The sequence below is a fragment of the Glycine soja genome, chromosome 17 (genome assembly GCF_004193775.1).
Source record: "Glycine soja cultivar W05 chromosome 17, ASM419377v2, whole genome shotgun sequence".
Lineage (NCBI taxonomy): Eukaryota > Viridiplantae > Streptophyta > Magnoliopsida > Fabales > Fabaceae > Glycine > Glycine soja.
This window is the reverse complement of record NC_041018.1, coordinates 37,563,143-37,578,911: the sequence shown is the minus strand read 5'-3', so window position 1 is coordinate 37,578,911 and position 15,769 is coordinate 37,563,143. Positions and strand designations below refer to the sequence as shown.

At 34.4% G+C, this 15,769-nt stretch overlaps 1 pseudogene; it reads right to left on the bottom strand.

Annotated features, from left to right (window-relative positions):
- Positions 1 to 5,716: 5,716 nt before the first annotated feature.
- On the bottom strand, positions 5,717 to 6,592 carry LOC114391730 (annotated as a pseudogene).
- Positions 6,593 to 15,769: the final 9,177 nt, after the last annotated feature.

Below are 15,769 nucleotides of genomic sequence, written 5' to 3'. Positions count from 1 at the left end.
TGTTTAACAATTATGAACTATAAACAGCCGAATATTTCTTAGCTTGGACCACTATATATGAATTATAAAACCTGAAAGCAACGGTTTGGTGAATAAACTTGCTATCATCAAATAATACGGTCACAACTAACATGATGTGGCATGAATGACAAATAATGAGAGAGTTGCGAGGGAAAGTTCTCTCCCTAAACCAAGTTGCTAATTGGCGACTAACAAATATCACTTGTTGTTCCTCTCAATTCCCTTGCCATTTTTGTCGCTAATCCGCCTCAATCAACCCTTGCTATTTCATCGCTATTGCCATGCAAAAGAAGTGTCCTTTGTCCCTCGTTATCTCATCACTAATGCCTCACAAATCTCTCGCAAGATATTCCTACTTATCGCTATGTAGTCGCTAATTCCTGTAGAAATAGGTCAGATCCTTAAATAGTTCTCATGTGTATAATTATCAACTTCTTTTAAATAATATATAATTCATACAGCTAATATAATGTGAACGAGAACATTGTTGACAATAACACCTCCACATCCTAGTTTCATTTGTGAATGGTGATCTGATAATGCAAGAGTCGGAGAATGAATTGATAAAGAGAATTCCGTACCCAGATTTTTATTGCAAGGCACCCCTCAGAATTGAATCTCCACTTATCTTAGTCTTACTTAGCGCGTTAACAGTCTATGGCAGTATACATAAATGCAATGAGTTATGAAGTCTTTGGTCATTAATTCCTTAGATTCAGTTTACTTAAATGCTAAGAAAACAAAAGTTAAGAAGATGAATTAGTTTATTCCTTCAGCAGTCTCGCAAAATCCTTTGATTTGAATATTTTTTGTAAGCAAATAATTATAAGAAAATAAAAAAGAGATAGGAGAAAACTTAAATACAATTTAAGTGTCGTTTATACTATCATCTATTTAGAATTAAAATTTTATCTTAATAATCTGTTTAATAAAAATGCATTAAAGAATTTTTCCAATTACAAGGTAAAACTTCAATTCTAATAAAAAAAAATATATGTATCTAAGATTTCCACTCAATGAATCAATCTTTTCAAATAAGTATATAATACAGTTTAATTATTGAAAAAGTTAAATATAAAATCTTTTAAAAAATAATGAATTGTAGGAATTAATTTTAAGTTATTAGAATAATTTAGTTCATTTCACTTGTTACCATTTATTTTAAATTATAAAAAAATAAATCCCTTTTAAGTCAACCAACCTGAACTTGGACACTTCGTTGGAATAGGGCCACACTACTAAGAAGGGTTGGGTTCAGACTGAAACATGACAACCAATCATTATATATTAGAGATCAATGATACCCATAACATCTAAGACATTATTTTAAGGATATTGATAATTAATATTTTTAGGACATTGATTAAAAAATTAAAATAAAAAATATTTATAATAAAGATCATAACAGAAAATATAAAAATTTATAAATAACATAAATTTACAAATTTTTATAAAAAAATTCTCTTTTGGGTTACTTAAGCAATATAGTAAAGATATTTGTCTTATTTTATAACCAAAATACAGCTTACCCAGGTTGGCATCTCTGCATATGTATTTATTTTTCTTGTTCTTATAAAAAAAATAGTATGAGTAATAAAATGGTAGACCTCAAAACTCAGAAGCAGCATAATTAAGACTTTATGATCCCTTTCTTTCATTTAAATCAAGGAATTGTCCAAACATGCATCGCACCCCCATGCCTTGCATTTATGCTCACCGTCCTCAACAACTGTCTGACTCTGATTCCAAGCACAACACAAACGCACTCTAATATCTTTTCCCCAGCCCATACTTCAATTCCTTGCCAGTTTACTAAGGTGTACTTTAAGATTTTCACCATGGTCAAATCATTTAAATCAAATAGGATCTAAATGATTGATTAATAATTACATAAACGTGTTAACAAATTCTATTTTCAATACTTCCTCCATTCCATCATAATTATTGTGTAAAAAAAAATATTTCAAAATAAGTAATATATTAATTTTTTAATGTAATATTAATTATTTTTTTACTTATATCCCTTATAATATTAATGATATAAGTTAAAAATACAAAATGAATTAACGATTGTAAAGTTAATTTTTTTATATTATTTTTTTCACCTATTCATTAATTTTTCTTTTGTTTATGTAAAATAACAATTTAAGATGATAATTACAATAGAAAGAAGGGAGCAAAATTTAACAAATCGCATTATCAACTAACAATTGGAAGCACTCGCCCGATTAATGTAGTAAAAAATTGTCCGATACTGACTTAATACAATATAAACCTTTGAATAAATACAAAAAGCCTTAAATATGTTTTTGATCCCTGATAAATACCTATTTTTTGAGTTTGGTCCCTAATAAATTTTTTCTTTGGATTTGGTCCCTAATATTTGAAAAAATTTGTCCGAGGTCCTTACCGTTAATCGGGATCTGCTAATTGTTTACGTGACCATTAATTGGCCACGCAGGCATGCCACGTGTGATTTTTGTCTGATTAAGATTACACGTATACACTTAAAAAAATTCTTTTTTTTTTCTTTTCCCATTTTTCCCCTTTGGAGAACCACTTTCTCTGTTGACTCTCTTCTCCCTTTCTCGCTGTTGGGAATGGCATGGCAGAGTCCGCCACCGTGACCCTCCCAGAACTCCTCTCCACCATGGTCCCTTGAACTCCTCTCCACCATGGTCCCTTGATAACTGATATTCAGAAGTACAAAATGCACTAAAAGTAGATGAAATTAGCAATGTGCCTCCATTTTTATGGCTTCTTTTTGTGTGAATTGTTAAAAAGCTAACTTCCTATGAGTTTTACACAGTGAAGGTCTCAACATGATAGTTGATATTTTTTTATGTGAATTTTTAGATTTTAAGCAAGGGAAGTTAGGAAGTGAATTCTGAAGGCTCACGCTCAGCGCACAAAGCTCGCTGAGCGAGTGCATCCGCTCAGTGCAAAGACACCCGCCTAGCGCGAAGAAGAACCCTAGAGAACCTGCCGTCAGAGAGCATCCCGCTCAGCGTGTAGCCAACCCACTTAGCGCGATTTTTGTCGATTCTCGCGCTTAGTGCGAGTTCAGCTCGCTCAGCACCTAGTCACTAACTCGCGCTCAGCGAGACTAGCACGCTGAGCGCGTATTCGTGAATCGAGAAGCCCGAGAGTCTTTAAAGCTGGAAAAGAGGGAGGAAGATAGAACATTTTTTACATGTATGAAACAGTAACCCTGGAGCTTAGGCTGGAGAAAAACATTTACTAGCCCATCTCTCCCTCATTTGATACAACACTTCATCCATTCCTTGCTTTTTCCATTTGTAGTTAAGCTCTCCAGGTTAATGGAGAGCTAAACACTCCATTGTTGGGGAGTTTCCATTGAGCCCTTTTGATGTAAAAACTCTCACTATCTATTTAATATTATTACTATTGTCTTTGCTTCTTCCTATGTTTATTTCCATGTATTTGATTTGATCACCCATTTATATGCTTTGTTAGGATTTAAGTAGTGGAAAATGCGGTTAATCCTTAGAACATGGTAGAGCCACTAAAATTCTTCATTTCTAGGGATAATGTGAAGTAATTTAGTTATAGTTTACATCTTAGTCATCATGTTGCTCACTTAGTTTGACTTCTTTGAGGAATCGAGAATGAAACTAGGAGGATTAGACTCTTTCATGTGGGGAATTGCAGTTAGAGTAGATTTGTGGGTGTAAGTGACATTAGAATAATATTAAATAGAGAAAAAATTTATAATTACGTCAAGAGAGGTTTCAGTAAGGTGCTCCCCGACATAATCAACTTGGTATTTGTCTTCATTCGCTAAGTTCGGTGTTTATTTCTATTATTCAGTTTTAACTTAGAATTATATTCTGGTTTACCTTACGACTTAAATGATTTAATAAACTTCATATAAATCCAACTATAAATTGTATACGAACTGCATACGAATCATTTGTGTTCAAGAAAATACTTATGGACACGATACTCGGTCTAACCGTTTTAATTTACTACTTGGACGAATTGGTGCACTTGCCAATGAGTTAACATCCCCGCCGCCTAGCCCCTGCCCCGCCCCCCATCTCCAAGTTCTTCGTCACTGCCCAACCCGAGCGTTGCCATCTCTCTTAACAAATCCACCATTCGAGTCTGAACATAACCACAAGAAATAAAACCATTTTTCATAACAAGTGAATAAACTTGTTTGCAAAATATTGGAGCTCGCAAAGCACAACAGGCCAAAAGAACACTCCCATAACTAAACTCATAGGTTCAACACCAAGCAAATGCATCCTATTAAACATCTCCAATGACTTCTCAAACATTTGATTATGGTCAAAACCAGATATCATGGTGTTCCAAGAAACAAGATTTGGAATAGCAGTTGTATCAAATAGCTTGTGGGCAACAACCATGTCAGTGGATTAGCAGTACAAATTAAGCAAAGAGTTCATCAAGAAGATATCAAACTGTAAATCACGAGTTATAAGCAAATGAGCATGCAAGGTTTTTGTGTTCTTGACACTACAGTGCCTTGAAAACTTGTAATCACATAAGAACCTAAATGGCTTGGAAAAGGTGGAATTTTCTCCATGTTTAACGCGTGAAACAAATAGGTATTGTTCAAAAGCGAGGGAACATGAGAATCTGCAAGCAAGTTGTTGTAAACTTTTCCACTTGAACTTTTTATAGATTAGATAATTCATGAGGATCATACGAAAGGGGTAGAATGTGACAGTTCTTTGTCGCCGCCCACCACCAACCACCATCTCCTCCCTTAACGTTTACTGTGTCGCCATCTTTCTCCCAACCCCATCACCATCATGACGCGGGCCGCCACGTGACCTCCCTACACCATCACCACACCACCGCTCCACCATCATCATTAGATCTATCAAATCCGCGTCCAAAACCATCACCTATCACCAGATCCAAACAAAACAACATCAAAACCACTACCCCGCATCGTAACCACCTCCATGGCTCCACCCATACCCATAATCTTACGTGCAACCCTCCCTTTATCATCGTAAATGTCACGCACGCAAAACTCTTACCATCGACTCTAAATTCTAATTTTTATTTGAATCTGAAATTGGAGTTTTGATTTGGGACTGTGAATCTGAATTTTAGGGTGGCACAAGATTAGGGATGAAGAGTGGCTTTTCAACTTGTATTCTGGTATGATGTTTGTTGAGACTTGGAAAGAAGGAAGATATAAAGGAAGGAGAAACGAAGGAGTAGCGACGATCTCGTTTTGCTCCGGCGAAAAAATGAACGAGTGACTTTCCAAACGAAGGAGTAATTATTTTTTAAGAATTAAAAAAAATTCCACTCAAGCAACCAGTGCACATGACATGACATGTGGCATGTCTACGTGACCGGTTAACGGTCACGTAATCAAACAACAGATTTCGACAAACAGAAGAAACCTCAAACAAAATTTTTCAAATAATAGGAACCCGATCCGAAGAAAAAATTTATTAGGGACCAAATACAAAATAAAAGTATTTATAAGAAACCAAAAACATATTTAAGCCATAAAAGAATGTATCTAATTTTGATAAAATAAAAATAGAAATTTAGTTGTGATACATAGATAATGTAAATATTTTTTTAACTATATCCAATAAACAAGATTTTTTTTAGGATCATAAAGAAGAAGTTAAAATCCATTGAAGAATAATTAAAATTTGTACTATCACTAAAAAAATGTCTAATCATTCAAAGCAAGCTCATCCGTAGACTTATGATGATTCACTTTAGCCAACCCAATCCCACGCGGCACGTGCGGTGACTCAATCACCGTGGCTAACGCCATTTCCATATGGCAAACCCTAATTGCATCGATCAACCACTCCAGCAACTCCTCCTCCGCCTGCGCCTCTACCACAAACCCCATGTCGATCATCACCGTTGTCACGTACCCTAACACGAGGTGCAAAATTTCGATGTCGACGTCAATTTTGAGGTAATTAGAACCTTTGTAGTAAATGCAGTTCAACACTTTCCCTAACAAGCATGCGCTATGGCTCCCCATGGCCTTCTTCACGATCCACGGTCCCTTCTCAATCCAGTTCACCAGCTTGAACCGTTGGTTTCGGAACACATCGTTGCCGTGCACGAACCGGTTTAAGAGCGAACTAGTTCGGAGAGGATCTGGTGCATCGATCGCAAAGTAGAACACCGCACTGTGGTGGTCTTTTCTGTCCGAGATCTAGAGGTTCACCGTGAAGACAAAGCTCTTTAGCGATCGACCTAGGGTTTGAGATTGAGATCTTCGTAGCGCGTGCATCACGTTGTTGTGAGCGCGTGAGAGCACGTGGTCGAGTTTTGTGGTGGATTTGAGCTAGTCCATGCTCGCCAGCAGGAGGAGGTAGTCTTCGGCGGGGCATTTTTGGCGATTCTAAAAGAAATTTTTGGCACTGAGGGAGAAGACGGAGCCCGGCGGTGACACCCATCCATTGGTGCCGGAGTTTAGGTCGACACAGCGGAGGGAGCCGCCGTTGATTGAGTCGGAGATCCAGTCGAGAAAGCTGCTTTCGACGGCATTACCCAAGCTCCGACGAGGGTTCGACGACGGCGGCAACATTGGTGGAGGCTTTGTTTGCAGACACTATGTAAGAACTAGAACTGAACTAACTCCATTTAACGTGGAGAGAAGAAGGGTGTGTTAGCAATGGATAAATTGAAAGAGGGGCTAGAAAGAAAAAAAGAATAATTAGAAAAGTGCCTCTAATTTTGTGGATATTATGATAGAGCCCTCACTTTATGTTGGCCAGCCAAAGCTAATGTTAACAAGTACGTGTCAACGATGCATAAAATAAAACAGGGAATACTATTTGAAAATGATTTTTTGTTTCAAAGTTCAATTATTTAAGGCATCAAGAAAAAAGTTCAATTTTTGTTGGAAACTCGAGAATAAAACCTTTAACACAATGATGAAATTATATGCTTTGACAACTATGTTTTGTTAATTATTGATTTTCAACATTATTATCTTAATATATATATTCACGGATGTGTTGGAAAAGGATTGGGTATATTATGCACAATCATTTCAACTAATTGTAATATTATTTTTCATGGGTGATCTTAAGGCTGAAAACTAAAGACTAAAAGAATGGATATTCATTTAAAGGGTTGAATTATCTTAATATATGTTAAGAGAGACTAATTCAATTAATTGGTTGAATAAAGTGTGTAAATTATTGTAAACTTCTGATGCTGATTTTGATTTTTACATATAAAAAAGAATTATCTTAATATATATATATATATATATATATATATATATATATATATATATATATATTTATATTTGAAAATCAAATTTCCTACCACATGTCTAAACTAATTATACTATACCATTACCATATTGATGTAATATTATTTCTTATCATTAGAAACTTTAACCTAAGATGTTGGTTACTCTAAAAAAACCTAAGATGTTAGTTCAAAGGTTAATTACTTGTTTCTTGCCTTTTTTTATATTACTGGGCATTAAATTTTTTTAATTCACAATTGTACCAATGGCAGCAATAATTTAAAAATATATACAAATAGGAAAGATGGAAATTATAGGAAGGCTAAACACAAAGCTGGGAGTGGGAGCAAGGGTTAAAGAGTTTTATGGTGAAAGCATATTGACAAGGCTGGAAAGGAATTTTTCTCTCTTTAGTTTGTTTTAATCGTTGGATTTGGATTGCAACGTAAATTCAACAATACTCATTAAAGAAGAAGTCAAGGGTGGGTGCAGTTTAGGCAAAATGACCTCAGGGGGTTTCATTTAGAAACTAATTCCCAATAAGGGTCCATTGTGCGTTGGGGGTCTGTTTTGTGTAAGCATTTCGTCGAGGAGCATGGCGAAACACATTTCTCCATTCCTGTCGGTGAAACAGTGCATGCATGTCGCCATCAACAGGTGTGTCAGTGTAGCAACAGGTTTCACATGCATGGCGCCATCCTCACTGGCGAAGCACAAGTGAACAACACGTGCACCTGAATGTCGCCATCCTCACGGGCGAAATAGGTTTTGCCATTTTCACGTGCATGCATTTCGCCATCCGTGCCGGTGAAACACCATGCAGGTAGAAGCCTTTTTCAGAAGCGTGCATGTAGCCTTTTCAGAAGCGTGGTTGCAGGTACGTTGCAGGCATAGCCATTGTTTAGTTGAAGGTGGGAGCGAAATTAATCCAACTCCATTTAAATTTTGGCCCTCCACCCTCTCCCCCTCCCCTTTATATAACACCCTTCTGTGGTCCCGAATACACACATTGCCTTCAAGATTTTTCTACTTTTTCTACCTTCAAAGCGAATTATTTCGCTGGTGGTAGTGGCGAAACGCTTCAATCTACTACCAGCAATATATCATATGTATATTTTTCGTCCACTTCAATTTTTATATTATTGTTAGCGAAATTATTCACCATATATTTTTATACATATATTTGTGTAAAATACATTTCTTCCGCAGCCATTTTTTCCGTTGTTGGTGCGTTGGTGTTAGTCAAACTTTGGTAATATATTCATCCTGGCAATTTTTATATGTATTTTTTGTGTTGTTGATATTTAAATATTTTGTTTTTGGTATTATAGAGGTGTATGATATAATTATTTTACATATATATTTTGGTATTAGTTTATTATTAATATGTTAATATTATAAAAGTATTTATGCTAAGTTATTATTCTATTTATATATATATATATATATATATATATATATATATATATATATATATATATATATATATATATATATATTCTGTTATTTGTTTATTAATTTTGTGCATATATTAAATTTAGCTTTTACAATGTTTATTGTGTTATTATTTGTTTAGCATCTTTGCATGTATTTTAATTTATTTTGTATAATATATTTATCGTGTCATTAATATTTTTTATATATATTAAATTTAATTTTTATAAATGTACTTAATTTTATTATATTATGTACAAATATTTTAGAATTTTTTTGTCACTTATTGTATTATATTTTATTTTGTAGTATCAATGACATCTTCTTCATCATCTTCATCAAATATAAAAATTAAATCTGGTCCAGTTGATGGTAACGTGTTATGGATGCAAGATAAGCATGTTTCACAATATATTTGGAATGAGAAAGAAAATAGAAAATACCATATTAGACGAGTTGTCCCCATATATTAGGGTCAAGAACAAATATCAGACGAGATTATTCCTCTACTTCGATAATCTAGTTTTTATTGGATTATGAAAATGGGATATTGAAAAATAAATGTGGCATTAATTATCATTTTGATAGAAATATGGAGGCCGAAACACATACTTTTCACATGAGATGTGAAGAGTGCCCTATTACTCTTCAAGATGTATCTGTTTTATTAGGTTTCCGTGTGGATGGGTCACCATTAATTGGTCCAACAAACCTTAATTGGGCTGATTTATGTGGAGAATTGTTAGGGGTCAGACCAGAAGAATGTGAACTTCAAGGTAGTTTGATTAAATTAAGTTGGTTGGCTCAACATTTTCCAGAATTAAATAACCATGACGGCAACTTACAACAAGTAGAAAGGTTTACACATGCATGTATCTTAAGATTCATTGGAGGTGTCTTATTTTTTTACAAAGGCAGTAGCAAAGTTTCGCTAAGGTACCTGCAATTTTGACAGAACATAGAGAGTGCAGCATGTATGCATTGCTTATTTATATAGAGAGATATGCAGCGTCACCGATTATAAAATTAAATCAATTGGAGGTGTGTGCGTCTTAATACAAATGTGGGCATGGGAGCTATGTACAAGTTTGGCTCCAAAGAGGACTCCTCCACTAATAGAAAATAAACCAGTTGGACACAGGTTAGTCGTTTAAAAAATTAGATTTTATTTCAAAATAATTAATAATGTAACTTATATTAATTTATAATTTTTTTTAGGTGACTGCGACGGGGAAATCAACATATCGGCAATGATGATTTGATACTTTTTCATCACAAATTAGATATTATGAAACAACATGAGGTAATAACATTTAAATGTATTACTTAAATAATAAATAATATGTTATATTTCACTAAAAATAAACAACATTGGAATTATATGCAGTTTGTGTGGGAGCCTTACACAACAAATATTATGTCAGTGTTGCCTCCAATTTGTTTAGTTGGAAGTGTAGCGTGGTGCACGATAGTGCCACTAATTTGTTTCCAAGTTATTAAGTGGCACCAACCTGATAAAGTGTTGAGACAATTTGGAATGCAACAACTAATTTCACGGTGTCCTTCGCAACCCTTCAATATTCATGGCATAACATTGAAAGGAAAACATGATGAAGATTGGGGGCAACTGTTAGGCCCAATGATCAATCAATGGAACAATCGGGCTGATTTTAGAGTCGATGGTTATCCTTGACAAGAAGGCCTACTGAGATTTAACTCCGACTATATGGTGTGGTATAGGCAAAAAACGAAGATGTTTGTTGACCCTAAAAATGCAAACACAGCTACATTGGTATTTTTTATTTTTTTTCTGAATATTTAAGTTCAAATTATTTATGAAATTTTAGTCCATTAATTTGAGCACCTAATAATTGGAGGTTGAAGTTGCAGAGACATTACAGTACAATGGTGTCTCACAAGGGAGAAATACATGGAGAGTGCATGATCTAGTGCCGTATGTGGAGAGAATAACCATTTTATCTTAAGAGCAAGAGGGAATCATTGAACCTCTGCACATGATCCATTAATTTGAACACCTAATAATTGGAGGTTGAAGTTGCAGAGATATTACAGTACAATGGTGTCTCACAAGGGATAAATACATGGACAGTGCATGATCTAGTGCCATATGTGGAGAGAATAACCATTTTATCTTAAGAGCAAGAGGGAATCATTGAACCTCTGCACATGGTCCAGCAACAGAACATGAATTCCAGCACAAAAGTTTAATATTCTCCAATCAAGTGTTGAAACTCAAGGCATAGCCAGACGAAGGGAGGCTGTTGAAGCGGAACCATATTTGTACCCACAGATGGTAGAGCGTGGCCATAGAATGTATTACACACCACCAGCATTTTCTCAGTATCCGACACAAATGTATCAATATCCATTTGAAGGTCATTAAAGTGATACTTTTGCAAGCGAACATTCATTAGGTGGTGCTGCGGAGACATATCCCAATTTTTCATGGCCTACTATGACCCCTTCACAGAAACATGATGCTCCAATTCCAACACCAAATGCCCCATTAGGTACTCAATGAAATGTACCCGGAGCAATACTTGATATGGATGAATTATTAGGTGTTGATTTACGTCACCATTTCTCTACTGAGGCTGACCAAGTTGAAGAGGGGAGACATCATGGCAAAAGAAACCCTGATAGACAAGCACGAAGATGGGAACGCCCATACGGCACATCCTCACGTCATCACGGACATCATAACGATTGATTTTCGTATTACTATTTAAATATTTTATTGTATGTTTTTAATTTAAATTTTAGACTTCTATTATCTTTTATGTTATGAATATTTAGTAATGGATGCAGTTTATGTCACGTACAAAAATATAATAATAAATAATTAAAAAAACAAACTGATCATGGATAGCAACCATTTCATTGAAGTAGACAAGCAAAATACATAAATCAATTAATTTAACAACTTCCACATTCAGATTGCATTGGACATCGACGCCTGTTGTGTCCTTTTCTTCCACATCTACTATATTTTTGTCAGTGCTCAGATGGTTCGAGCCAATCCATCTCATTCCTTATCCTTGTTGATTTTGGCCAACCTTTCGTACGAATTGTACTTGGATCAGGGATAAGTGTCCATGAGTCATCAAAAGGAGGAATTTTCGCTTCATTCCCAAGAGGCCACCATTGTGTGGAGTAAGCTTTTAAGATGTGGTCATTTGTGTAAACAACATCTACATATATGAAGTAGTTCATGCTCACGTAACCACAAGCAGCAATAATGTGTGAACATGGATAGTGAAGTGCATAATACTTTCCGCATTGACAATAATGGTTATTCAAGTTAGCTGCCCACTTTTGTCCGCCATGTTGCGTTATAGGATTGAATGTCTCCTCTACTTCAAACCTTGTCGAGTGGATATCATAGATGCGAACGAAGTTCTTTAACAACCTTAGAACAATATACTTGTCCTACATTTAATTGTCTTTGGGCTTGGTGACCACGATCAACAAAAGTACTTTCGGCACCTACGATATGTTGATTTCACCAAAACTGTTATTGGTATGTTGCGACAATCCTTCAATACCTTATTTACACATTCCGAGAGGTTGGTTGGTTGTCATGTGACCATATCTACGTCCTTCTTTATCATAAGCCATGGTCCATTTTTCCTTTGAAATGCAATTAATTCATGTTGCTATGGCTGGACTTAATTGACGAAATTTTTCTAAATTTTGATCAAATGTATGCTTGCAAGGAGTGTAGCCTGCATAAAATTAGTTAGCAACAACAATTTTAAGTATATATGATACTTAAATTAACATCATATTATAAATTAAATCTTACCCAATTTCTTCAACATTTCTTTTTGTTTGACATTGTTGAATTTGCGATTGAAATTGCTTGCTATGTGTCGGACACAGTAAACATGATAAGCGTGGGGAGGTTGCCAACCAAGTGCTTTGTTAGCAAAAGTAGACTTTATACTCGTGTGACAATCAGATATGAGACAAATACCATTTTTATCTATCACGTGTTCACGTAAGTGTGTCAAAAACCATGACCACGCTGTTAACGTTTCACCTTCGACTACGGCGAATGCTAGAGGAAGAACACCATCATTTTCATCTTGTGATGTGGCCATTAACAGGGTCCCACGATATTTCCCGTATAAATGTGTGCCGTCAACTTGTATCATTGGCTTACAATAATTAAAAGCCTCTTTACATTGACCGAAAGTCCAAAATACTCTATGAAACTGAAGGTGTTCACGACTCACCCTATTCCCAACAATAAAATCGTCATGCAGTATTTGAAAATAGGATCCAGGAGAATTATTTGCATGTGTTTTAGCCACGATGAAAGTTTCGCATATGACTCTTCCCAATCGCCATATTCAATTGCAATCATTTTTTGTTTCTCCATCCATGCTTTTTTGTACGAAACCTTATAGGCAAATTCACTGTTTATTCTTTCTTGAATCAAAGAAACTTTTATTGATGGATCTTCTCTAATCATGTCTGTTAATAAAATAAAAAAATTTAAATAACAAAAAATGCAAAAGTAGGATAATATGAAAATTAAAAATGTACCTACTACACAAGTGGCAATTAAATATGAATCAAGTTTGTAATGATCTTGTGTCACACTCATATTTAGACATGTGTGTGGTCCACCCCATTACCCTCATATAAAAAGGGCAAGGACACTCTGCACTTTTATTCGGGCAACAAATGATATATTTGTGCAATTTGGTTTCAAGAACTTTAAAACTTTGATGCACCTTCATAACATATTGTTTTAGTGCATTCTTTACCACATCTTTACTATCAAAATCCATACCAACATATAATTTTTGTCCAACATTAACACTTGATGGCATCTCCAAACCGCAAATGTCCTCCTCTTCAGGATGACTCTCATTGATATTGTTATAATGCAAAGCATCATTCCAAAATGGATTTTGAATTCCTTCTACACCTAATAGTTAAAAAAATAAAATTTAGGTCAATATCACAAAAATATTTATTTACCATTAAATACAGTTGTTATAAAATGATTAATGTATTCAACTATTTTTTAATTAAATTAAATATATCTTCTCTTGGTTGAACAATTGTAACTGGTTCAATCGTGTGGGTGACTTCATCATCTGCATCAGATATACCATTAGCACTATCATCTTCATCTAAAGACTCTTCAACGTATGAATTAGACACAAGATAATCATCATCATCTTCATCATCATCTAAATTACTTACATTTCTTGGCGGTTTCGACTCATTATTAGATAAATTATTTTCACATGATCTAACAGAATTTGCATAATGAAACGTAGAACCACCAACAACATCCTTTTCTATGTACAATTCTATAACTGACATTTGTTCTTGTTGTTGAAAACTTTCAATCATAGTTTCAACATCTTCGTCATCACATATTTGCAACGCAACATATTTTCCTGAAACTAAAAATCTACAACTTATAGAAGAAATAATTTCATTATTTTCTAAATTTACCTTCAATTTTTTTTCAAAACATTAAAACTTATTCCATGTTTAATCTGAACCATTTTTTTTACTGCCTTCAAATATTACACTATCATTCTCTTCATATACCCTTCCAATGAAATATAAGATTGTTATAACCGAATTCATCATATACCAAAATATACCTACTAAAAAATTATTATAAATAATTAATCATAACAACAATAACTTCAAAATAAAATAATCTAATTATAAAAAATACTACTTCAGTTAAACTTAAGATTAAAACTTAATTCTACAAAAAAAAATATTACTTCAAACAAAATTTGTAAATGATGCGAGGATTCAAAAAGGAGAGATACGAGCAGATCTGATATTAAAATGAGAGAGAGATATGGAGAAATAACAAAACTTAAAACTGGTGTGTCTCTTGTGTCTCTTAAGAGTGCATAATCAGAGGAAAGCAATTTCTGGTAGAGGCAGTGAACCAACTGTGTCTCTTAGGAGTGCATAATCAGAGGGAAACAATTTTTGGTAGAGGCAGCGAACCAATTTTTTTATTATATACCCAACCATTTCGCTAATACGGATGACGAAATACATTGCACCTACTAGCTATTTCGCCAGTACGGATGGCGAAATACACTTGTGTTTCGCCAGTGAGGATGGCGACATGCATGCACTGTTTCGCCAGCAGGAATGGCGAAATATGTGTTTCGTCATGCTCCTCGATGAAACGCTTCCACAAAATAGACCGCCAACGCAAAATGTTTCAAAACGAACCCTTATTGGAAATTAGTTTCTAAATGAAACCCCTTGAGATCATTTTGTCATGCAGTTTAATTAGACTGCTCTGGACACATGGAAATCTTTTGGATGTTGATGATGCATGCATAGGAGAATTTTGTTGATAAATACTCTATGATAAAATGACATCATTTTCTTCAATTAAAATTAAAGAGCTCATTTAGTATATCCTTAACCTTTCACATGTATAGTTGTGTATGTTTTAGCATCTCCTAAAATAAAATTAGATTGCAGTTAAAGCATGTTAACAGGAAAAATACAAGTTACATTGAATGTAACTTGTATTCAACACACCCTAATAAAGTAGAGTAAGATAAAATCTTGTGTTATCTAAACAATTCACAAGTTTAAGCTCCTACCTTTATAAATGCAAACTTTCTCTATCTTGAATTGAAGTGTAGTTTCTTCCCTTTAATTTTTTCCACACCATCTTTTATAAATTTCTGCTTTTTAATCAAATGATAATAATCATAATAATTTTTTTAAAGAAAAAATCTTATTAGATGCTTCACCGTGTGAGTGTCGCATAGATGGACATACAGCTAAGCATATCAAGGTTACAGAGAGCTTCATGATATATAGAATTCCTTTGGATTGTTTGTTTTCCCTGAACTACTCTCAATTATAACAACAAGTACATTGGCTGTTTATTAGACCAAACAATGAAATTATGAAAAAGAGTATCTAGAGACACACGTGGAACAGCACAGCGGAGGAATATTTATGTTGATTCACTAAAAATAAAGTCTAAACCATTAGAGTGGATTAAAAATAATTTACAAATTATATTAA